This window comes from Amia ocellicauda, chromosome 19, assembly GCF_036373705.1.
Source record: "Amia ocellicauda isolate fAmiCal2 chromosome 19, fAmiCal2.hap1, whole genome shotgun sequence".
In the NCBI taxonomy this organism is placed as follows: domain Eukaryota; kingdom Metazoa; phylum Chordata; class Actinopteri; order Amiiformes; family Amiidae; genus Amia; species Amia ocellicauda.
Window position 1 is genome coordinate 3,294,746 of NC_089868.1, and position 24,042 is coordinate 3,318,787.

Below are 24,042 nucleotides of genomic sequence, written 5' to 3' on the forward strand. Positions count from 1 at the left end.
CTGACTCCTGGTTTTGGATCCGGAAGGGTTGATAACAAACTGAAACGGTTACAATATGATACTGCTTAAATTAACTGTGGATATAGATTGTGATCGTGCTCGGCTAAGGTGTGCTTTCAGTCCGCACACAAAACATTTCAGTCGTCTAATCAAATCGAATAAAACAGCGAGGATAGCATGTTCGATCCGTGTGCTATTGTTTTTCAACAAGTGTAATGCCCTTTGTAACGTTTAACCGATTCGTTGAATAGAGCTTGTTATAGGATATTGTGAACTGAACCTATTTTGCTGTGAATTTATATTGAGTGCGAATAGTTTATTGTGTCTGGTCGCGGTCTGTCTGCACTAAATAAATGATTTGTATCAAGTCATTTTTTAGTTTGTCTGTCTACTTTTTTACCTTGCGACTAAAGGCCACTCCTTGCACTTCACACATTTGCCCTTTTAATTACTCCCTTACTGACATACTTTAACATGCAATGTGCGTGTGATAATAGTTTTAGCAGCCTGTTGCCATTCAGGTGAGACGATACCTAGATACCTAGATACCTATACCACTGGTTTTCTCCGATCTATATAGAAGAGGATGTCTTTTATTGTAACAACCAGACATTTGATTCTGCACTGTCACTCACTCACTCATCTATCTATCTATCTATCTATCTATCGACTATTGACTATCGACATTTGCTGTCTGCCGCTGTGATTGTTGGGAGTGAGTGTGGAGGTGCAGGTGTGCATGTTTGCTGCTGCCAGGTTTGTTTGTGGTTTTTCTCCTCTACTTTTTTCGTTCTTTCTTTCTTTCTTTCTGAATGTGTCTTTGACAGTTTTGTAAGAGGTTTTTCTGAAGAGTTTCCCCATGCTGAGCTGACTCCTGCAGTCAGCGAAGTGATCGGGATGTCTGGGGCTGGGTCGGGGAGGGGGGGAATCAGAGTTTTTTATTCGAGACTTTAACACGTCGGCATGGCGTTAAAGTGACCTCTGATGAGTTTTTGCCCCTGGAGGAGTGTGTTCTGGCGATCGGGCAAGTTGTCGGTTGTGAAAATATAAAGTCGGCAGCTCGTATGAGCGGGTCTGTTGTGCTGTTTCTGAGCAGCATTGAGTTGGTCTCGCGTATCGTTGAGACTGGTATAGTGATCGGTGGTGTTTTGATCAATGTCACCCCACTAGCAGCTCCGGCCAGGAGAGTTACTTTGTCTAATGTCCCTCGTTTTCTGTCAAACGACCTATTAGAGAGGGAACTGGCGAGACATGGGTGGATAATGTCGGGTTTGAAACGTATACCGCTGGGGTGTAAGTCACAGCAGTTGAAACATGTTGTTTCGTTCAGAAGGCAGGTATTCATGATTTTGAATGACATAAATGGGGATCTGAACATTGTGCTTAAGTTCAAGGTTGATGGCAATGATTATGTTGTCTTTGTCACATCTGATTCTATGAAGTGCTTCAACTGCGGTAATGAAGGCCACACTGTTAGGCATTGCCCCGAGAAGGATCAGGATGAGGGTGCTGGTCCCAGTCGACGGGGGGGTCAGCCCAAGCAGGCCAGGTCGGGGAGTGGTGAGCAGCCCGGCCGCCCTACTAGCGGAGCAGCCGAAGTGGCAGAGGAGGCGAGAAGAGGGGCTGCGGGGGAGGCTGTTGAAGAGAGTGAGGGTCTGGAGGTCCAGGTACAGGAGAGTGTGGGCGCTGAGAGGACTTCCGACCGCGGCGGTACCGTGCCGACTGTGGAGGTCCCAGGTGTTAGCGGTGTGTCAGCTAATGTTTGTGGAGCATCAGACAGTACGGATGACAGCCGTTTAACTGGACTGGATGGCAGTATACAGCAGCAGGATGGGGCATCAGGTAGTGGAGTGGGGGTGAGCAGCGAGAGGGCTGGTGACCAGACTGAAAAGATGGAGACTGTGAAGACAACACTGAGCAGTGTGTGGGACACGGGAATGGAAGTGGGGACGGATCCTGGTCAGGACAGCAGGGTTTTTAAAGTGCCTGGGAAGAAACGCATTCGCAAATCTGAGGACGGTGCTTCTGCTAAAAAACGGAGTCCAGCTCCTGAGCCTTGATGAGTCAGTGTGCTCCCAGGAGATGCTCAAAGGAGCCTGCCTAAAACAGTGTGCTACCTAGAGATCCTGAAGTCACCCCCGCAACTCAAAAGCACCTGTGTTGCTCCCAGAAACAAAAGAGGAAAAACTGGAAAAACCAGTATACCAGTCAAGCAACTTAAGCTCAAGAAGGGAGGCAGCTTGACCAAGCCAGTTTAAGCTGACAAGTTACTGTGACTGCCTATATTGTTTTTCATTTGTTTGTTTTTTATGACATTGGAGTTACAAGGTTCTGCACTGAACACAAATCTACTAAGAAGTGTCTCCTTAAAACTCAACCATAAAAGTAAAATAATAATAAAATAAAAAACTTCAGAAGGAATTATTTTCAACTGAGAGTTTGCTTGTACACTGTTACTTAACAAAAATATATTACACTGCACACAAATTATTTCTGACCAATCCAACATGGCCAAACGATATAAACAATGCACTTTTCTTGAACAACCCTGAACACAACTTTATACAGCAGGTCACACATCCTATGCATCATTATTTTCAGAGAAGATGCGTTTTGGAGGAATAGAAAATAAAATCTAAACAATAACAAAAGGCTTCCAGCAAATGTGTTGCTTGGCCCCATAATAAGTATTTGAACTGTTTCAAAGTGAAAGCTTCAGACCATTTTGATGCGGTTTGCAAGTTAACAAGTTCTGCTGTCCAAACATGACACTATCCGTAAGTTAGCCACTCAAAGTGACTTAATCATACCCTGAAGAACATCCTTCGAAATTAAGCTTTTTCTATGATAGCCTGCCGTGGTTTTCAACCCTGATCCCGAAGGGCCTCCTCTGACTCCAGCAAGTCTGCAACAGCAGCCACACATTCCTCAGCCCAGTTAAAATGAGGCTCATTTTCACAAGTTAAACATTGTAGCGTAAGGTACACTTATAAATTTCAAGTAAAGAAGTGAATTTATAGTGTCACCTTATCACGAATCCTGGAATCTTGTAGAACTCAATTTCTGTAATAATTGGACGCACACACCAATTCCAAAGATATAAATTGTCAAATTTATTCAAAACAAAGACTAAATGTAGCACTACACTAATTATACAAAAGGGAAGAACTAATTAAAATTCAACTCTAGATCAACAAATCACTTCCGTGACCAAATCAAAGACCATGGGATTTCATATGATAACACAAATCGATTAACAAAAAAGGTTATAAACACATTGACTACAATACCGGTTAGTAAGACGAAGGTGAGTCTCTCGTTAGTATTATTAGTCAGACATTAAATAACTACGCAGGTTAGTATTTATGTCAGGTAACTTCTCGTTATATATATATCAGTCTCATTTACGTTTAGGTGCCGAGAAAGATCCTATCATTACTTGTTACCACACTTTCCCTTAACTGATTATTATTCAATGATTTAGGATAGGCAGGGCCACCAATAATCTAATGTCTATTAACTTGTGTCAATTTCAGACTAAACAGTTAAACAGGAATGAGAAGATATTTCTCGACGTTGACAGATTTTATTTCTAAAATTATCAACAAAACAGTTTAATGCAACACACATTAATATTTAAGAAAACTAAATGATATTACACATTCTAGAGTTATGAATCACAGATTAACATTTCTAATTGATTTCTCAAATGTCATGAATCATGAACTCCAAACTGTTAAACTTATCTGAACTTCGTCGCAGAGAGGCCTCTCTGGCTTCGGGCTCAGATAACAGCACACGGCACGAGGTCCGTGTGGTTTGGAACAAAGGCAGTCCGGTTCGGCTTTGTCCAAGAACTTCCACTCAGTCGATGCACCTGGAAATTGGGGTTTCTCGAAAGTAGTGTCGTTTCCAAACAGATTTTCCACTGGTTTGAAGGCTCCAAGGTTGTGCACAAAATCTTCTTTGAGGAAAGCAGGGCCCTGTTTGTTCCAAGGGTCAAGTTTCTTAAGACTCAAATAGCTATTTAAATGACTGACACTTTCGTATACAGTCGACTTAGTCAATTGTCCAGCTGTATTCACTCCACTGATCAGGTGGGCACAGGCGGGCAGCGCAGTCTGTAAAGTTCTTTATTTAATAAAGTCCTTTAAAAGAATTCTTCGTACGGCTCAATCTCCTTCTCCCAGTTTAACTCTTCTGTTGCCGGCAAAGACTTGGTTGGTTTCTGGTTCCGGTTCTGGCAACAGAGCTACAGGTTGAGCTGTGGCAGCGAGTTACTGGTTCAGGTGAGAGAGAGAGAGAGAAAGACCGTCCGCTGTTCCTTATAGTCTGTCAGATCAATAGGTGATTGGTTCCTGAGTTCTTGAGATTGGATTTCGGTTTCAGCCCCCAGTGTCCTATTGGAGGGGGGCTTGATTTATGACTGATGTCAATCCATGCCATCTTTTGGAAATGCCGGTTGGCCCGGGTTCGTAGCTCTATGTCGGGATTTCGGCTCTCGTCCACTTCAAAGAGTTTTTATCACCTACAGGCCCCTTTCTCCAGACATCTCATAGCAGAATTCCAAACTATTTGGCCTCTTCTTGGTGCCATCCTCCCCAAAACTGTCACTTTGATGCAAACCAGTTCCAAGCTGATGAGCTAAGGAAATCTGATAACTTTGGGGGGGGAGAGGTCTTCTTTAGATCAGTGCTTCAGCTCAGAGCCCAAATGCTCTTATCAGGGACTCTGTTCCCAACATAACGCTACATGAGTAATCGGGCTCTAAATAGCCCCAGGCGTTTCTCCTGCAGTTCTTCCTTCTTTCCACTGCTAGCACTGCCTTTGTGAAGGCGGATGGGGCTTGTGAGAAGTCAACAGCGTGTCTACCGAAAAGGGTGTCTGACTCCTGGTTTTGGATCCGGAAGGGTTGATAACAAACTGAAACGGTTACAATATGATACTGCTTAAATTAACTGTGGATATAGATTGTGATCGTGCTCGGCTAAGGTGTGCTTTCAGTCCGCACACAAAACATTTCAGTCGTCTAATCAAATCGAATAAAACAGCGAGGATAGCATGTTCGATCCGTGTGCTATTGTTTTTCAACAAGTGTAATGCCCTTTGTAACGTTTAACCGATTCGTTGAATAGAGCTTGTTATAGGATATTGTGAACTGAACCTATTTTGCTGTGAATTTATATTGAGTGCGAATAGTTTATTGTGTCTGGTCGCGGTCTGTCTGCACTAAATAAATGATTTGTATCAAGTCATTTTTTAGTTTGTCTGTCTACTTTTTTACCTTGCGACTAAAGGCCACTCCTTGCACTTCACACATTTGCCCTTTTAATTACTCCCTTACTGACATACTTTAACATGCAATGTGCGTGTGATAATAGTTTTAGCAGCCTGTTGCCATTCAGGTGAGACGATACCTAGATACCTAGATACCTATACCACTGGTTTTCTCCGATCTATATAGAAGAGGATGTCTTTTATTGTAACAACCAGACATTTGATTCTGCACTGTCACTCACTCACTCATCTATCTATCTATCTATCTATCTATCGACTATTGACTATCGACATTTGCTGTCTGCCGCTGTGATTGTTGGGAGTGAGTGTGGAGGTGCAGGTGTGCATGATTGCTGCTGCCAGGTTTGTTTGTGGTTTTTCTCCTCTACTTTTTTCGTTCTTTCTTTCTTTCTTTCTGAATGTGTCTTTGACAGTTTTGTAAGAGGTTTTTCTGAAGAGTTTCCCCATGCTGAGCTGACTCCTGCAGTCAGCGAAGTGATCGGGATGTCTGGGGCTGGGTCGGGGAGGGGGGGAATCAGAGTTTTTTATTCGAGACTTTAACACGTCGGCATGGCGTTAAAGTGACCTCTGATGAGTTTTTGCCCCTGGAGGAGTGTGTTCTGGCGATCGGGCAAGTTGTCGGTTGTGAAAATATAAAGTCGGCAGCTCGTATGAGCAGGTCTGTTGTGCTGTTTCTGAGCAGCATTGAGTTGGTCTCGCGTATCGTTGAGACTGGTATAGTGATCGGTGGTGTTTTGATCAATGTCACCCCACTAGCAGCTCCGGCCAGGAGAGTTACTTTGTCTAATGTCACTCGTTTTCTGTCAAACGACCTATTAGAGAGGGAACTGGCGAGACATGGGTGGATAATGTCGGGTTTGAAACGTATACCGCTGGGGTGTAAGTCACAGCAGTTGAAACATGTTGTTTCGTTCAGAAGGCAGGTATTCATGATTTTGAATGACATAAATGGGGATCTGAACATTGTGCTTAAGTTCAAGGTTGATGGCAATGATTATGTTGTCTTTGTCACATCTGATTCTATGAAGTGCTTCAACTGCGGTAATGAAGGCCACACTGTTAGGCATTGCCCCGAGAAGGATCAGGATGAGGGTGCTGGTCCCAGTCGACGGGGGGGTCAGCCCAAGCAGGCCAGGTCGGGGAGTGGTGAGCAGCCCGGCCGCCCTACTAGCGGAGCAGCCGAAGTGGCAGAGGAGGCGAGAAGAGGGGCTGCGGGGGAGGCTGTTGAAGAGAGTGAGGGTCTGGAGGTCCAGGTACAGGAGAGTGTGGGCGCTGAGAGGACTTCCGACCGCGGCGGTACCGTGCCGACTGTGGAGGTCCCAGGTGTTAGCGGTGTGTCAGCTAATGTTTGTGGAGCATCAGACAGTACGGATGACAGCCGTTTAACTGGACTGGATGGCAGTATACAGCAGCAGGACGGGGCATCAGGTAGTGGAGTGGGGGTGAGCAGCGAGAGGGCTGGTGACCAGACTGAAAAGATGGAGACTGTGAAGACAACACTGAGCAGTGTGTGGGACACGGGAATGGAAGTGGGGACGGATCCTGGTCAGGACAGCAGGGTTTTTAAAGTGCCTGGGAAGAAACGCATTCGCAAATCTGAGGACGGTGCTTCTGCTAAAAAACGGAGTCCAGCTCCTGAGCCTTGATGAGTCAGTGTGCTCCCAGGAGATGCTCAAAGGAGCCTGCCTAAAACAGTGTGCTACCTAGAGATCCTGAAGTCACCCCCGCAGGCTGTAGAGCAATACTCAAAAGCACCTGTGTTGCTCCCAGAAACAAAAGAGGAAAAACTGGAAAAACCAGTATACCAGTCAAGCAACTTAAGCTCAAGAAGGGAGGCAGCTTGACCAAGCCAGTTTAAGCTGACAAGTTACTGTGACTGCCTATATTGTTTTTCATTTGTTTGTTTTTTATGACATTGGAGTTACAAGGTTCTGCACTGAACACAAATCTACTAAGAAGTGTCTCCTTAAAACTCAACCATAAAAGTAAAATAATAATAAAATAAAAAACTTCAGAAGGAATTATTTTCAACTGAGAATTTGCTTGTACACTGTTACTTAACAAAAATATATTACACTGCACACAAATTATTTCTGACCAATCCAACATGGCCAAACGATATAAACAATGCACTTTTCTTGAACAACCCTGAACACAACTTTATACAGCAGGTCACACATCCTATGCATCATTATTTTCAGAGAAGATGCGTTTTGGAGGAATAGAAAATAAAATCTAAACAATAACAAAAGGCTTCCAGCAAATGTGTTGCTTGGCCCCATAATAAGTATTTGAACTGTTTCAAAGTGAAAGCTTCAGACCATTTTGATGCGGTTTGCAAGTTAACAAGTTCTGCTGTCCAAACATGACACTATCCGTAAGTTAGCCACTCAAAGTGACTTAATCATACCCTGCAGAACATCCTTCAAAATTAAGCTTTTTCTATGATAGCCTGCAGTGGTTTTCAACCCTGATCCCGAAGGGCCTCCTCTGACTCCAGCAAGTCTGCAACAGCAGCCACACATTCCTCAGCCCAGTTAAAATGAGGCTCATTTTCACAAGTTAAACATTGTAGCGTAAGGTACACTTATAAATTTCAAGTAAAGAAGTGAATTTATAGTGTCACCTTATCACGAATCCTGGAATCTTGTAGAACTCAATTTCTGTAATAATTGGACGCACACACCAATTCCAAAGATATAAATTGTCAAATTTATTCAAAACAAAGACTAAATGTAGCACTACACTAATTATACAAAAGGGAAGAACTAATTAAAATTCAACTCTAGATCAACAAATCACTTCCGTGACCAAATCAAAGACCATGGGATTTCATATGATAACACAAATCGATTAACAAAAAAGGTTATAAACACATTGACTACAATACCGGTTAGTAAGACGAAGGTGAGTCTCTCGTTAGTATTATTAGTCAGACATTAAATAACTACGCAGGTTAGAATTTATGTCAGGTAACTTCTCGTTATATATATATCAGTCTCATTTACGTTTAGGTGCCGAGAAAGATCCTATCATTACTTGTTACCACACTTTCCCTTAACTGATTATTATTCAATGATTTAGGATAGGCAGGGCCACCAATAATCTAATGTCTATTAACTTGTGTCAATTTCAGACTAAACAGTTAAACAGGAATGAGAAGATATTTCTCGACGTTGACAGATTTTATTTCTAAAATTATCAACAAAACAGTTTAATGCAACACACATTTATATTTAAGAAAACTAAATGATATTACACATTCTAGAGTTATGAATCACAGATTAACATTTCTAATTGATTTCTCAAATGTCATGAATCATGAACTCCAAACTGTTAAACTTATCTGAACTTCGTCGCAGAGAGGCCTCTCTGGCTTCGGGCTCAGATAACAGCACACGGCACGAGGTCCGTGTGGTTTGGAACAAAGGCAGTCCGGTTCGGCTTTGTCCAAGAACTTCCACTCAGTCGATGCACCTGGAAATTGGGGTTTCTCGAAAGTAGTGTCGTTTCCAAACAGATTTTCCACTGGTTTGAAGGCTCCAAGGTTGTGCACAAAATCTTCTTTGAGGAAAGCAGGGCCCTGTTTGTTCCAAGGGTCAAGTTTCTTAAGACTCAAATAGCTATTTAAATGACTGACACTTTCGTATACAGTCGACTTAGTCAATTGTCCAGCTGTATTCACTCCACTGATCAGGTGGGCACAGGCGGGCAGCGCAGTCTGTAAAGTTCTTTATTTAATAAAGTCCTTTAAAAGAATTCTTCGTACGGCTCAATCTCCTTCTCCCAGTTTAACTCTTCTGTTGCCGGCAAAGACTTGGTTGGTTTCTGGTTCCGGTTCTGGCAACAGAGCTACAGGTTGAGCTGTGGCAGCGAGTTACTGGTTCAGGTGAGAGAGAGAGAGAGAAAGACCGTCCGCTGTTCCTTATAGTCTGTCAGATCAATAGGTGATTGGTTCCTGAGTTCTTGAGATTGGATTTCGGTTTCAGCCCCCAGTGTCCTATTGGAGGGGGGCTTGATTTATGACTGATGTCAATCCATGCCATCTTTTGGAAATGCCGGTTGGCCCGGGTTCGTAGCTCTATGTCGGGATTTCGGCTCTCGTCCACTTCAAAGAGTTTTTATCACCTACAGGCCCCTTTCTCCAGACATCTCATAGCAGAATTCCAAACTATTTGGCCTCTTCTTGGTGCCATCCTCCCCAAAACTGTCACTTTGATGCAAACCAGTTCCAAGCTGATGAGCTAAGGAAATCTGATAACTTTGGGGGGGGAGAGGTCTTCTTTAGATCAGTGCTTCAGCTCAGAGCCCAAATGCTCTTATCAGGGACTCTGTTCCCAACATAACGCTACATGAGTAATCGGGCTCTAAATAGCCCCAGGCGTTTCTCCTGCAGTTCTTCCTTCTTTCCACTGCTAGCACTGCCTTTGTGAAGGCGGATGGGGCTTGTGAGAAGTCAACAGCGTGTCTACCGAAAAGGGTGTCTGACTCCTGGTTTTGGATCCGGAAGGGTTGATAACAAACTGAAACGGTTACAATATGATACTGCTTAAATTAACTGTGGATATAGATTGTGATCGTGCTCGGCTAAGGTGTGCTTTCAGTCCGCACACAAAACATTTCAGTCGTCTAATCAAATCGAATAAAACAGCGAGGATAGCATGTTCGATCCGTGTGCTATTGTTTTTCAACAAGTGTAATGCCCTTTGTAACGTTTAACCGATTCGTTGAATAGAGCTTGTTATAGGATATTGTGAACTGAACCTATTTTGCTGTGAATTTATATTGAGTGCGAATAGTTTATTGTGTCTGGTCGCGGTCTGTCTGCACTAAATAAATGATTTGTATCAAGTCATTTTTTAGTTTGTCTGTCTACTTTTTTACCTTGCGACTAAAGGCCACTCCTTGCACTTCACACATTTGCCCTTTTAATTACTCCCTTACTGACATACTTTAACATGCAATGTGCGTGTGATAATAGTTTTAGCAGCCTGTTGCCATTCAGGTGAGACGATACCTAGATACCTAGATACCTATACCACTGGTTTTCTCCGATCTATATAGAAGAGGATGTCTTTTATTGTAACAACCAGACATTTGATTCTGCACTGTCACTCACTCACTCATCTATCTATCTATCTATCTATCTATCGACTATTGACTATCGACATTTGCTGTCTGCCGCTGTGATTGTTGGGAGTGAGTGTGGAGGTGCAGGTGTGCATGTTTGCTGCTGCCAGGTTTGTTTGTGGTTTTTCTCCTCTACTTTTTTCGTTCTTTCTTTCTTTCTTTCTGAATGTGTCTTTGACAGTTTTGTAAGAGGTTTTTCTGAAGAGTTTCCCCATGCTGAGCTGACTCCTGCAGTCAGCGAAGTGATCGGGATGTCTGGGGCTGGGTCGGGGAGGGGGGGAATCAGAGTTTTTTATTCGAGACTTTAACACGTCGGCATGGCGTTAAAGTGACCTCTGATGAGTTTTTGCCCCTGGAGGAGTGTGTTCTGGCGATCGGGCAAGTTGTCGGTTGTGAAAATATAAAGTCGGCAGCTCGTATGAGCGGGTCTGTTGTGCTGTTTCTGAGCAGCATTGAGTTGGTCTCGCGTATCGTTGAGACTGGTATAGTGATCGGTGGTGTTTTGATCAATGTCACCCCACTAGCAGCTCCGGCCAGGAGAGTTACTTTGTCTAATGTCCCTCGTTTTCTGTCAAACGACCTATTAGAGAGGGAACTGGCGAGACATGGGTGGATAATGTCGGGTTTGAAACGTATACCGCTGGGGTGTAAGTCACAGCAGTTGAAACATGTTGTTTCGTTCAGAAGGCAGGTATTCATGATTTTGAATGACATAAATGGGGATCTGAACATTGTGCTTAAGTTCAAGGTTGATGGCAATGATTATGTTGTCTTTGTCACATCTGATTCTATGAAGTGCTTCAACTGCGGTAATGAAGGCCACACTGTTAGGCATTGCCCCGAGAAGGATCAGGATGAGGGTGCTGGTCCCAGTCGACGGGGGGGTCAGCCCAAGCAGGCCAGGTCGGGGAGTGGTGAGCAGCCCGGCCGCCCTACTAGCGGAGCAGCCGAAGTGGCAGAGGAGGCGAGAAGAGGGGCTGCGGGGGAGGCTGTTGAAGAGAGTGAGGGTCTGGAGGTCCAGGTACAGGAGAGTGTGGGCGCTGAGAGGACTTCCGACCGCGGCGGTACCGTGCCGACTGTGGAGGTCCCAGGTGTTAGCGGTGTGTCAGCTAATGTTTGTGGAGCATCAGACAGTACGGATGACAGCCGTTTAACTGGACTGGATGGCAGTATACAGCAGCAGGACGGGGCATCAGGTAGTGGAGTGGGGGTGAGCAGCGAGAGGGCTGGTGACCAGACTGAAAAGATGGAGACTGTGAAGACAACACTGAGCAGTGTGTGGGACACGGGAATGGAAGTGGGGACGGATCCTGGTCAGGACAGCAGGGTTTTTAAAGTGCCTGGGAAGAAACGCATTCGCAAATCTGAGGACGGTGCTTCTGCTAAAAAACGGAGTCCAGCTCCTGAGCCTTGATGAGTCAGTGTGCTCCCAGGAGATGCTCAAAGGAGCCTGCCTAAAACAGTGTGCTACCTAGAGATCCTGAAGTCACCCCCGCAGGCTGTAGAGCAATACTCAAAAGCACCTGTGTTGCTCCCAGAAACAAAAGAGGAAAAACTGGAAAAACCAGTATACCAGTCAAGCAACTTAAGCTCAAGAAGGGAGGCAGCTTGACCAAGCCAGTTTAAGCTGACAAGTTACTGTGACTGCCTATATTGTTTTTCATTTGTTTGTTTTTTATGACATTGGAGTTACAAGGTTCTGCACTGAACACAAATCTACTAAGAAGTGTCTCCTTAAAACTCAACCATAAAAGTAAAATAATAATAAAATAAAAAACTTCAGAAGGAATTATTTTCAACTGAGAATTTGCTTGTACACTGTTACTTAACAAAAATATATTACACTGCACACAAATTATTTCTGACCAATCCAACATGGCCAAACGATATAAACAATGCACTTTTCTTGAACAACCCTGAACACAACTTTATACAGCAGGTCACACATCCTATGCATCATTATTTTCAGAGAAGATGCGTTTTGGAGGAATAGAAAATAAAATCTAAACAATAACAAAAGGCTTCCAGCAAATGTGTTGCTTGGCCCCATAATAAGTATTTGAACTGTTTCAAAGTGAAAGCTTCAGACCATTTTGATGCGGTTTGCAAGTTAACAAGTTCTGCTGTCCAAACATGACACTATCCGTAAGTTAGCCACTCAAAGTGACTTAATCATACCCTGCAGAACATCCTTCAAAATTAAGCTTTTTCTATGATAGCCTGCAGTGGTTTTCAACCCTGATCCCGAAGGGCCTCCTCTGACTCCAGCAAGTCTGCAACAGCAGCCACACATTCCTCAGCCCAGTTAAAATGAGGCTCATTTTCACAAGTTAAACATTGTAGCGTAAGGTACACTTATAAATTTCAAGTAAAGAAGTGAATTTATAGTGTCACCTTATCACGAATCCTGGAATCTTGTAGAACTCAATTTCTGTAATAATTGGACGCACACACCAATTCCAAAGATATAAATTGTCAAATTTATTCAAAACAAAGACTAAATGTAGCACTACACTAATTATACAAAAGGGAAGAACTAATTAAAATTCAACTCTAGATCAACAAATCACTTCCGTGACCAAATCAAAGACCATGGGATTTCATATGATAACACAAATCGATTAACAAAAAAGGTTATAAACACATTGACTACAATACCGGTTAGTAAGACGAAGGTGAGTCTCTCGTTAGTATTATTAGTCAGACATTAAATAACTACGCAGGTTAGAATTTATGTCAGGTAACTTCTCGTTATATATATATCAGTCTCATTTACGTTTAGGTGCCGAGAAAGATCCTATCATTACTTGTTACCACACTTTCCCTTAACTGATTATTATTCAATGATTTAGGATAGGCAGGGCCACCAATAATCTAATGTCTATTAACTTGTGTCAATTTCAGACTAAACAGTTAAACAGGAATGAGAAGATATTTCTCGACGTTGACAGATTTTATTTCTAAAATTATCAACAAAACAGTTTAATGCAACACACATTTATATTTAAGAAAACTAAATGATATTACACATTCTAGAGTTATGAATCACAGATTAACATTTCTAATTGATTTCTCAAATGTCATGAATCATGAACTCCAAACTGTTAAACTTATCTGAACTTCGTCGCAGAGAGGCCTCTCTGGCTTCGGGCTCAGATAACAGCACACGGCACGAGGTCCGTGTGGTTTGGAACAAAGGCAGTCCGGTTCGGCTTTGTCCAAGAACTTCCACTCAGTCGATGCACCTGGAAATTGGGGTTTCTCGAAAGTAGTGTCGTTTCCAAACAGATTTTCCACTGGTTTGAAGGCTCCAAGGTTGTGCACAAAATCTTCTTTGAGGAAAGCAGGGCCCTGTTTGTTCCAAGGGTCAAGTTTCTTAAGACTCAAATAGCTATTTAAATGACTGACACTTTCGTATACAGTCGACTTAGTCAATTGTCCAGCTGTATTCACTCCACTGATCAGGTGGGCACAGGCGGGCAGCGCAGTCTGTAAAGTTCTTTATTTAATAAAGTCCTTTAAAAGAATTCTTCGTACGGCTCAATCTCCTTCTCCCAGTTTAACTCTTCTGTTGCCGGCAAAGACTTGGTTGGTTTCTGGTTCCGGTTCTGGCAACAGAGCTACAGGTTGAGCTGTGGCAGCGAGTTACTGGTTCAGGTGAGAGAGAGAGAGAGAAAGACCGTCCGCTGTTCCTTATAGTCTGTCAGATCAATAGGTGATTGGTTCCTGAGTTCTTGAGATTGGATTTCGGTTTCAGCCCCCAGTGTCCTATTGGAGGGGGGCTTGATTTATGACTGATGTCAATCCATGCCATCTTTTGGAAATGCCGGTTGGCCCGGGTTCGTAGCTCTATGTCGGGATTTCGGCTCTCGTCCACTTCAAAGAGTTTTTATCACCTACAGGCCCCTTTCTCCAGACATCTCATAGCAGAATTCCAAACTATTTGGCCTCTTCTTGGTGCCATCCTCCCCAAAACTGTCACTTTGATGCAAACCAGTTCCAAGCTGATGAGCTAAGGAAATCTGATAACTTTGGGGGGGGAGAGGTCTTCTTTAGATCAGTGCTTCAGCTCAGAGCCCAAATGCTCTTATCAGGGACTCTGTTCCCAACATAACGCTACATGAGTAATCGGGCTCTAAATAGCCCCAGGCGTTTCTCCTGCAGTTCTTCCTTCTTTCCACTGCTAGCACTGCCTTTGTGAAGGCGGATGGGGCTTGTGAGAAGTCAACAGCGTGTCTACCGAAAAGGGTGTCTGACTCCTGGTTTTGGATCCGGAAGGGTTGATAACAAACTGAAACGGTTACAATATGATACTGCTTAAATTAACTGTGGATATAGATTGTGATCGTGCTCGGCTAAGGTGTGCTTTCAGTCCGCACACAAAACATTTCAGTCGTCTAATCAAATCGAATAAAACAGCGAGGATAGCATGTTCGATCCGTGTGCTATTGTTTTTCAACAAGTGTAATGCCCTTTGTAACGTTTAACCGATTCGTTGAATAGAGCTTGTTATAGGATATTGTGAACTGAACCTATTTTGCTGTGAATTTATATTGAGTGCGAATAGTTTATTGTGTCTGGTCGCGGTCTGTCTGCACTAAATAAATGATTTGTATCAAGTCATTTTTTAGTTTGTCTGTCTACTTTTTTACCTTGCGACTAAAGGCCACTCCTTGCACTTCACACATTTGCCCTTTTAATTACTCCCTTACTGACATACTTTAACATGCAATGTGCGTGTGATAATAGTTTTAGCAGCCTGTTGCCATTCAGGTGAGACGATACCTAGATACCTAGATACCTATACCACTGGTTTTCTCCGATCTATATAGAAGAGGATGTCTTTTATTGTAACAACCAGACATTTGATTCTGCACTGTCACTCACTCACTCATCTATCTATCTATCTATCTATCTATCGACTATTGACTATCGACATTTGCTGTCTGCCGCTGTGATTGTTGGGAGTGAGTGTGGAGGTGCAGGTGTGCATGTTTGCTGCTGCCAGGTTTGTTTGTGGTTTTTCTCCTCTACTTTTTTCGTTCTTTCTTTCTTTCTTTCTGAATGTGTCTTTGACAGTTTTGTAAGAGGTTTTTCTGAAGAGTTTCCCCATGCTGAGCTGACTCCTGCAGTCAGCGAAGTGATCGGGATGTCTGGGGCTGGGTCGGGGAGGGGGGGAATCAGAGTTTTTTATTCGAGACTTTAACACGTCGGCATGGCGTTAAAGTGACCTCTGATGAGTTTTTGCCCCTGGAGGAGTGTGTTCTGGCGATCGGGCAAGTTGTCGGTTGTGAAAATATAAAGTCGGCAGCTCGTATGAGCGGGTCTGTTGTGCTGTTTCTGAGCAGCATTGAGTTGGTCTCGCGTATCGTTGAGACTGGTATAGTGATCGGTGGTGTTTTGATCAATGTCACCCCACTAGCAGCTCCGGCCAGGAGAGTTACTTTGTCTAATGTCCCTCGTTTTCTGTCAAACGACCTATTAGAGAGGGAACTGGCGAGACATGGGTGGATAATGTCGGGTTTGAAACGTATACCGCTGGGGTGTAAGTCACAGCAGTTGAAACATGTTGTTTCGTTCAGAAGGCAGGTATTCATGATTTTGAATGACATAAATGGGGATCTGAACATTGTGCTTAAGTTCAAGGTTGATGGCAATGATTATGTTGTCTTTGTCACATCTGATTCTATGAAGTGCTTCAACTGCGGTAATGAAGGCCACACTGTTAGGCATTGCCCCGAGAAGGATCAGGATGAGGGTGCTGGTCCCAGTCGACGGGGGGGTCAGCCCAAGCAGGCCAGGTCGGGGAGTGGTGAGCAGCCCGGCCGCCCTACTAGCGGAGCAGCCGAAGTGGCAGAGGAGGCGAGAAGAGGGGCTGCGGGGGAGGCTGTTGAAGAGAGTGAGGGTCTGGAGGTCCAGGTACAGGAGAGTGTGGGCGCTGAGAGGACTTCCGACCGCGGCGGTACCGTGCCGACTGTGGAGGTCCCAGGTGTTAGCGGTGTGTCAGCTAATGTTTGTGGAGCATCAGACAGTACGGATGACAGCCGTTTAACTGGACTGGATGGCAGTATACAGCAGCAGGATGGGGCATCAGGTAGTGGAGTGGGGGTGAGCAGCGAGAGGGCTGGTGACCAGACTGAAAAGATGGAGACTGTGAAGACAACACTGAGCAGTGTGTGGGACACGGGAATGGAAGTGGGGACGGATCCTGGTCAGGACAGCAGGGTTTTTAAAGTGCCTGGGAAGAAACGCATTCGCAAATCTGAGGACGGTGCTTCTGCTAAAAAACGGAGTCCAGCTCCTGAGCCTTGATGAGTCAGTGTGCTCCCAGGAGATGCTCAAAGGAGCCTGCCTAAAACAGTGTGCTACCTAGAGATCCTGAAGTCACCCCCGCAACTCAAAAGCACCTGTGTTGCTCCCAGAAACAAAAGAGGAAAAACTGGAAAAACCAGTATACCAGTCAAGCAACTTAAGCTCAAGAAGGGAGGCAGCTTGACCAAGCCAGTTTAAGCTGACAAGTTACTGTGACTGCCTATATTGTTTTTCATTTGTTTGTTTTTTATGACATTGGAGTTACAAGGTTCTGCACTGAACACAAATCTACTAAGAAGTGTCTCCTTAAAACTCAACCATAAAAGTAAAATAATAATAAAATAAAAAACTTCAGAAGGAATTATTTTCAACTGAGAGTTTGCTTGTACACTGTTACTTAACAAAAATATATTACACTGCACACAAATTATTTCTGACCAATCCAACATGGCCAAACGATATAAACAATGCACTTTTCTTGAACAACCCTGAACACAACTTTATACAGCAGGTCACACATCCTATGCATCATTATTTTCAGAGAAGATGCGTTTTGGAGGAATAGAAAATAAAATCTAAACAATAACAAAAGGCTTCCAGCAAATGTGTTGCTTGGCCCCATAATAAGTATTTGAACTGTTTCAAAGTGAAAGCTTCAGACCATTTTGATGCGGTTTGCAAGTTAACAAGTTCTGCTGTCCAAACATGACACTATCCGTAAGTTAGCCACTCAAAGTGACTTAATCATACCCTGCAGAACATCCTTCAAAATTAAGCTTTTTCTATGATAGCCTGCAGTGGTTTTCAACCCTGATCCCGAAGGGCCTCCTCTGACTCCAGCAAGTCTGCAACAGCAGCCACACATTCCTCAGCCCAGTTAAAATGAGGCTCATTTTCACAAGTTAAACATTGTAGCGTAAGGTACACTTATAAATTTCAAGTAAAGAAGTGAATTTATAGTGTCACCTTATCACGAATCCTGGAATCTTGTAGAACTCAATTTCTGTAATAATTGGACGCACACACCAATTCCAAAGATATAAATTGTCAAATTTATTCAAAACAAAGACTAAATGTAGCACTACACTAATTATACAAAAGGGAAGAACTAATTAAAATTCAACTCTAGATCAACAAATCACTTCCGTGACCAAATCAAAGACCATGGGATTTCATATGATAACACAATTCGATTAACAAAAAAGGTTATAAACACATTGACTACAATACCGGTTAGTAAGACGAAGGTGAGTCTCTCGTTAGTATTATTAGTCAGACATTAAATAACTACGCAGGTTAGTATTTATGTCAGGTAACTTCTCGTTATATATATATCAGTCTCATTTACGTTTAGGTGCCGAGAAAGATCCTATCATTACTTGTTACCACACTTTCCCTTAACTGATTATTATTCAATGATTTAGGATAGGCAGGGCCACCAATAATCTAATGTCTATTAACTTGTGTCAATTTCAGACTAAACAGTTAAACAGGAATGAGAAGATATTTCTCGACGTTGACAGATTTTATTTCTAAAATTATCAACAAAACAGTTTAATGCAACACACATTTATATTTAAGAAAACTAAATGATATTACACATTCTAGAGTTATGAATCACAGATTAACATTTCTAATTGATTTCTCAAATGTCATGAATCATGAACTCCAAACTGTTAAACTTATCTGAACTTCGTCGCAGAGAGGCCTCTCTGGCTTCGGGCTCAGATAACAGCACACGGCACGAGGTCCGTGTGGTTTGGAACAAAGGCAGTCCGGTTCGGCTTTGTCCAAGAACTTCCACTCAGTCGATGCACCTGGAAATTGGGGTTTCTCGAAAGTAGTGTCGTTTCCAAACAGATTTTCCACTGGTTTGAAGGCTCCAAGTTTGTGCACAAAATCTTCTTTGAGGAAAGCAGGGCCCTGTTTGATCCAAGGGTCAAGTTTCTTAAGACTCAAATAGCTATTTAAATGACTGACACTTTCGTATACAGTCGACTTAGTCAATTGTCCAGCTGTATTCACTCCACTGATCAGGTGGGCACAGGCGGGCAGCGCAGTCTGTAAAGTTCTTTATTTAATAAAGTCCTTTAAAAGAATTCTTCGTACGGCTCAATCTCCTTCTCCCAGTTTAACTCTTCTGTTGCCGGCAATGACTTGGTTGGTTTCTGGTTCCGGTTCTGGCAACAGAGCTACAGGTGGAGCTGTGGCAGCGAGTTACTGGTTCAGGTGAGAGAGAGAGAGAGAAAGACCGTCCGCTGTTCCTTATAGTCTGTCAGATCAATAGGTGATTGGTTCCTGAGTTCTTGAGATTGGATTTCGGTTTCAGCCCCCAGTGTCCTATTGGAGGGGGGCTTGATTTATGACTGATGTCAATCCATGCCATCTTTTGGAAATGCCGGTTGGCCCGGGTTCGTAGCTCTATGTCGGGATTTCGGCTCTCGTCCACTTCAAAGAGTTTTTATCACCTACAGGCCCCTTTCTCCAGACATCTCATAGCAGAATTCCAAACTATTTGGCCTCTTCTTGGTGCCATCCTCCCCAAAACTGTCACTTTGATGCAAACCAGTTCCAAGCTGATGAGCTAAGGAAATCTGATAACTTTGGGGGGGGAGAGGTCTTCTTTAGATCAGTGCTTCAGCTCAGAGCCCAAATGCTCTTATCAGGGACTCTGTTCCCAACATAACGCTACATGAGTAATCGGGCTCTAAATAACCCCAGGCGTTTCTCCTGCAGTTCTTCCTTCTTTCCACTGCTAGCACTGCCTTTGTGAAGGCGGATGGGGCTTGTGAGAAGTCAACAGCGTGTCTACCGAAAAGGGTGTCTGACTCCTGGTTTTGGATCCGGAAGGGTTGATAACAAACTGAAACGGTTACAATATGATACTGCTTAAATTAACTGTGGATATAGATTGTGATCGTGCTCGGCTAAGGTGTGCTTTCAGTCCGCACACAAAACATTTCAGTCGTCTAATCAAATCGAATAAAACAGCGAGGATAGCATGTTCGATCCGTGTGCTATTGTTTTTCAACAAGTGTAATGCCCTTTGTAACGTTTAACCGATTCGTTGAATAGAGCTTGTTATAGGATATTGTGAACTGAACCTATTTTGCTGTGAATTTATATTGACTGCGAATAGTTTATTGTGTCTGGTCTCGGTCTGTCTGCACTAAATAAATGATTTGTATCAAGTCATTTTTTAGTATGTCTGTCTACTTTTTTACCTTGCGACTAAAGGCCACTCCATGCACTTCACACATTTGCCCTTTTAATTACTCCCTTACTGACATACTTTAACATGCAATGTGCGTGTGATAATAGTTTTAGCAGCCTGTTGCCATTCAGGTGAGACGATACCTAGAAAATCCGTTCTCAGGAGAATTGTGTTTCTTTGCTGATCACGTTCTATGTCGCTTTTTACACAGTTCTTACAAGTGGCACATTGGGGATGAGGAGCAGTGCATGCTGACCCGCATAGCTGTGGACTTCTGCATGGCATGGGGTCACAGGTCATTCCAAGTATTTCAAGACACGAGCAAATGTGTGGACACATTGCGTAGGTTGTGTTGGCCCAACCCTCACAGATTGTGCCAAGTCAAGTAGAGATGCATGTTGTCCTGTTCTAAAGTGACACGTCGTCAACAGCAAAAACATCTCTCAGAGTTCCAGGAATTCCTTGATTGCATTGCTTGCCTTTCCTCAGGAAGACAACACTTGCCAGGCTGGATATTTGCCAAAGGAAGCCAAGAGGACAGGACACCACACCTAGATGCAACTGCATATCTCATTGTCACCAGGAAGGCCCGCCGCAAGTGACCCACCACAGACAGCACTCTGGGCGCAACTTGGCTCACTCGGGACCTGGCCGTGCGACAGAGTGAGACGTGTGCGTAGAGAAGAAACCTTTGGCGTGAGTGTGAGCATCAAGCTTGGTTCCATGGTGTAATGGTTAGCACTCTGGACTTTGAATCCAGCGATCCGAGTTCAAGTCTCGGTGGGACCTGGGCCCCATGGCTGGGGCAGCGGCGGCAAAGCGGTGGTCTCCCTGGGTGAGGGCCTGTGTCTGCATTCAGGGCCGTTTACGTCCCTCTTGGGAGGCTTGGAGACGAAGTGGCGAGACCTCCGGGTTGGCGTGCTGCGTTCACCTTCCTGAAACACCGAGGCCTGGGGCCCCCTGGTGGCGACTGTGTGGCTTTAACGGAGAAGGTGCCTGTGTTGAACCCTTCTTGGAAATAATGGTTTTCCCCGATCTATATAGAAGAGGATGGCTATTATTGTAACAACCAGACATTTGTGTCTGCACTGTCACTCACTCATCTATCTATCTCTATCTCTACAGTGGTAGAGGTCTCGCCTGCCACTCGGGATTCCTTTGCTTGATTCGCGGCCACTGGTTTTCTCCGATCTATGTAGAAGAGGATGTCTTTTATTGTAACAACATTTTGATTCTGCACTGTCACTCACTCACTCATCTATCTATCTATCTATCGACTATTGACTATCGACATTTGCTGTCTGCCGCTGTGATTGTTGGGAGTGAGTGTGGAGGTGCAGGTGTGCATGATTGCTGCTGCCAGGTTTGTTTGTGGTTTTTCTCCTCTACTTTTTTCGTTCTTTCTTTCTTTCTTTCTGAATGTGTCTTTGACAGTTTTGTAAGAGGTTTTTCTGAAGAGTTTCCCCATGCTGAGCTGACTCCTGCAGTCAGCGAAGTGATCGGGATGTCTGCGGCTGGGACGGGGAGGGGGGGAATCAGAGTTTTTTATTCGAGACTTTAACACGTCGGCATGGCGTTAAAGTGACCTCTGATGAGTTTTTGCCCCTGGAGGAGTGTGTTCTGGTGATCGGGCAAGTTGTCGGTTGTGAAAATATAAAGTCGGCAGCTCGTATGAGCAGGTCTGTTGTGCTGTTTCTGAGCAGCATTGAGTTGGTCTCGCGTATCGTTGAGACTGGTATAGTGATCGGTGGTGTTTTGATCAATGTCACCCCACTAGCAGCTCCGGCCAGGAGAGTTACTTTGTCTAATGTCACTCGTTTTCTGTCAAACGACCTATTAGAGAGGGAACTGGCGAGACATGGGTGGATAATGTCGGGTTTGAAACGTATACCGCTGGGGTGTAAGTCACAGCAGTTGAAACATGTTGTTTCGTTCAGAAGGCAGGTATTCATGATTTTGAATGACATAAATGGGGATCTGAACATTGTGCTTAAGTTCAAGGTTGATGGCAATGATTATGTTGTCTTTGTCACATCTGATTCTATGAAGTGCTTCAACTGCGGTAATGAAGGCCACACTGTTAGGCATTGCCCCGAGAAGGATCAGGATGAGGGTGCTGGTCCCAGTCGACGGGGGGGTCAGCCCAAGCAGGCCAGGTCGGGGAGTGGTGAGCAGCCCGGCCGCCCTACTAGCGGAGCAGCCGAAGTGGCAGAGGAGGCGAGAAGAGGGGCTGCGGGGGAGGCTGTTGAAGAGAGTGAGGGTCTGGAGGTCCAGGTACAGGAGAGTGTGGGCGCTGAGAGGACTTCCGACCGCGGCGGTACCGTGCCGACTGTGGAGGTCCCAGGTGTTAGCGGTGTGTCAGCTAATGTTTGTGGAGCATCAGACAGTACGGATGACAGCCGTTTAACTGGACTGGATGGCAGTATACAGCAGCAGGATGGGGCATCAGGTAGTGGAGTGGGGGTGAGCAGCGAGAGGGCTGGTGACCAGACTGAAAAGATGGAGACTGTGAAGACAACACTGAGCAGTGTGTGGGACACGGGAATGGAAGTGGGGACGGATCCTGGTCAGGACAGCAGGGTTTTTAAAGTGCCTGGGAAGAAACGCATTCGCAAATCTGAGGACGGTGCTTCTGCTAAAAAACGGAGTCCAGCTCCTGAGCCTTGATGAGTCAGTGTGCTCCCAGGAGATGCTCAAAGGAGCCTGCCTAAAACAGTGTGCTACCTAGAGATCCTGAAGTCACCCCCGCAGGCTGTAGAGCAATACTCAAAAGCACCTGTGTTGCTCCCAGAAACAAAAGAGGAAAAACTGGAAAAACCAGTATACCAGTCAAGCAACTTAAGCTCAAGAAGGGAGGCAGCTTGACCAAGCCAGTTTAAGCTGACAAGTTACTGTGACTGCCTATATTGTTTTTCATTTGTTTGTTTTTTATGACATTGGAGTTACAAGGTTCTGCACTGAACACAAATCTACTAAGAAGTGTCTCCTTAAAACTCAACCATAAAAGTAAAATAATAATAAAATAAAAAACTTCAGAAGGAATTATTTTCAACTGAGAATTTGCTTGTACACTGTTACTTAACAAAAATATATTACACTGCACACAAATTATTTCTGACCAATCCAACATGGCCAAACAATATAAACAATGCACTTTTCTTGAACAACCCTGAACACAACTTTATACAGCAGGTCACACATCCTATGCATCATTATTTTCAGAGAAGATGCGTTTTGGAGGAATAGAAAATAAAATCTAAACAATAACAAAAGGCTTCCAGCAAATGTGTTGCTTGGCCCCATAATAAGTATTTGAACTGTTTCAAAGTGAAAGCTTCAGACCATTTTGTGGTGTGCTTTCAGTCCGCACACAAAACATTTCAGTCGTCTAATCAAATCGAATAAAACAGCGAGGATAGCATGTTCGATCCGTGTGCTATTGTTTTTCAACAAGTGTAATGCCCTTTGTAACGTTTAACCGATTCGTTGAATAGAGCTTGTTATAGGATATTGTGAACTGAACCTATTTTGCTGTGAATTTATATTGACTGCGAATAGTTTATTGTGTCTGGTCTCGGTCTGTCTGCACTAAATAAATGATTTGTATCAAGTCATTTTTTAGTATGTCTGTCTACTTTTTTACCTTGCGACTAAAGGCCACTCCATGCACTTCACACATTTGCCCTTTTAATTACTCCCTTACTGACATACTTTAACATGCAATGTGCGTGTGATAATAGTTTTAGCAGCCTGTTGCCATTCAGGTGAGACGATACCTAGAAAATCCGTTCTCAGGAGAATTGTGTTTCTTTGCTGATCACGTTCTATGTCGCTTTTTACACAGTTCTTACAAGTGGCACATTGGGGATGAGGAGCAGTGCATGCTGACCCGCATAGCTGTGGACTTCTGCATGGCATGGGGTCACAGGTCATTCCAAGTATTTCAAGACACGAGCAAATGTGTGGACACATTGCGTAGGTTGTGTTGGCCCAACCCTCACAGATTGTGCCAAGTCAAGTAGAGATGCATGTTGTCCTGTTCTAAAGTGACACGTCGTCAACAGCAAAAACATCTCTCAGAGTTCCAG

The 24,042-nt window shown here is 43.9% G+C and overlaps 1 non-coding gene across 1 annotated transcript; it reads left to right on the forward strand.

Annotated features, from left to right (window-relative positions):
* Window positions 1–20,671: 20,671 nt before the first annotated feature.
* Window positions 20,672–20,743, forward strand: trnaq-uug (transfer RNA glutamine (anticodon UUG)). Its single transcript has one exon. It is a non-coding gene; the product is annotated as a tRNA-Gln (tRNA).
* Window positions 20,744–24,042: the final 3,299 nt, after the last annotated feature.